The sequence below is a fragment of the Helianthus annuus genome, chromosome 8 (genome assembly GCF_002127325.2).
Source record: "Helianthus annuus cultivar XRQ/B chromosome 8, HanXRQr2.0-SUNRISE, whole genome shotgun sequence".
In the NCBI taxonomy this organism is placed as follows: domain Eukaryota; kingdom Viridiplantae; phylum Streptophyta; class Magnoliopsida; order Asterales; family Asteraceae; genus Helianthus; species Helianthus annuus.
The window spans coordinates 78,583,557-78,585,663 of NC_035440.2; the positions used below are offsets into that span (position 1 = coordinate 78,583,557).

Consider the following 2,107-nt stretch of genomic DNA (forward strand, 5'->3'; position numbering starts at 1 on the left):
GTAAACTAAATTGAAAGAAAAATAAATTCAAGAGTGGGTTTGATTGGTTGATTTTTAAAACTAAGATTAACTAATTAAATTGCAAAATAAAAGTTTTGGTTGTAAACAATTAGAGACGAGTGACCATCTTTAGTTTCCGGTTTGCTTCAACATTTGTGCTATCATTCACTAGAAAGAACTACATAGACATAGTTCATGTGCAATTATTTGTTGTGATGAAAGGGAACTAAGTACTCAGATTCCTAGAACGTGAGGTTGTTACCCGATGACCAATTGACCCTTACCCGATCCTAGTTCTACCCATGATATCTCGATTGCCAACGGCACCAAGAACGTATGGTTTCAAAATAGAATAATCATAAGCATCAACAATTTACAAGCAAATAAGAACACACCATGATAAATAAAACATAAATTCAATTTACCATTCTAGAAATATGAAATCAAGCACAATTGTCTCTACAAACTTTCAACTAAAGATGACCATAAAGAGTTTAGCTATCCATGGCTTGAACAACCATCCTCCACCAAATCTCTAAAATCGTTCACTAACTCCTCTCAAAAGAAATCGTCCACCAGTCAGTGTTGTGTAACCGTCTCCCTCATAAGACCTCCTAAACATTTCACGTGAATTGTTCTTTGTTTTTCCTAGATGTGCCGCCCCACAAGTCAGCAGCCCCTCCAATCGATACTCATGGTGATGATGACTATGTTGTTGACTTTTGCTTCTCTTTGCCTGCTCATCAAAACCCTCACGTGACACCCTACATATGCCGCCCACTTCTTGATGTTGCCGCCCCCCAAATCCAATCATGTGCCCATCTTAAAGTGTTGGCCCAATTAACATTCCACAAAAGTCCTCATGCTCATAGTTTGTGCCAAATGTCCCATTTGTAATGGACATCAAATCTCGTGCATCTTCGGCACACAACCCTTCATGAAAGGCGTTCATTAACTCCCAAAGCTCAATCCCATGGTGTGGATAATTTTTAATCATCATGTTCAAACGCTCGAATGCTTCATGGAACATTTCGCCTTGTTGTTGTTGAAAGCTCCTCAACCCTTTTCTCGCATCATTGGTCTTTTGGGCGGTATAGAATTCGTCTAAGAATGTTTGTTGCATCTCCGCCCAAGTATAAATAGATGCCGAAGGCAAAGTGTAGAACCACTTCTTTGCCTTGTCCTCCAAAGAAAATTGAAATAGTACCAACTTAATATCATCGGCCGAAAAACCTTGACTCCCAAGAGTATTGCAAATTGAGTCATAGGCCTCCAAATGGAAATAAGGCTCCTCCGTTGCTAGCCCCTTGTATTTCGGCAAACTTTGTAAAGAATTGGTTCTTACTTCAAAAGTTCTCCCTTGGTTGTTATGAGGAATAACCATCGGTGAAGGATTGTGCGTTATCACCGGTCTAAAATGTGCTTCAATTCCCCTTGCATTTTCCCTAAGATGCCTCCTTGGCACACCAAATCGACCTCTTGGACGAACTTGACCCATTGGCCTTTGCATGGGCCCTTGTGGTACCATTGGTTGTTGAATTGGCCTTTGAATTTGCGGTTGCACCTGTTGTGGTCGAACTTGTTGCAAAGGAACCGGACGTTGCAATTGCGGCCCTTGTGGCCTTGGCCTAATATGTTGAGGTATGAGTTGTTGTTGTTGAACCCCACCAACATTTGGAATCACTTGTACTTGGCCTTGCGTATAACCGTACTCCCCTTGCTCTCCATCACCCCCATAACCATACCCTTCTTCATCAAAACCTTCAAACTCCTCATAACCTTCATCATACCCATCTCCTTGAATTCCTGATGATTGCCCAAATGGAATAGTCGAGTATTGGAAACCCGATTGATTTGGTGGTCGATACGGTGTGGCGTGGACAATAGACGAAATTGGTGCCATAGTATGGCTCGAATATGACGGACCCGCACCCGGGAAAAAATGGGATAATGGTGGTATAGTAGTGGAAGGGTTAAATGTGACGGTTGGTTCTTCTTGGGTAGTAATGGGCTGTGTGGTGTTGGTTGATGTAACATTTTGAAGTATGGTGGGTTCGGTAGTATTTGGTGGAATAGTAGTATTTGGTGAGGGTTGAGTGGATGTTGG

At 41.8% G+C, this 2,107-nt stretch overlaps 1 non-coding gene across 1 annotated transcript; it reads left to right on the forward strand.

Moving 5' to 3' along the window:
• Positions 1-968: 968 nt before the first annotated feature.
• Positions 969-1,074, forward strand: LOC118481597. Its single transcript, XR_004865807.1, has one exon. It is a non-coding gene; the product is annotated as a small nucleolar RNA R71 (small nucleolar RNA).
• The last annotated feature ends 1,033 nt before the right edge of the window (positions 1,075-2,107 follow it).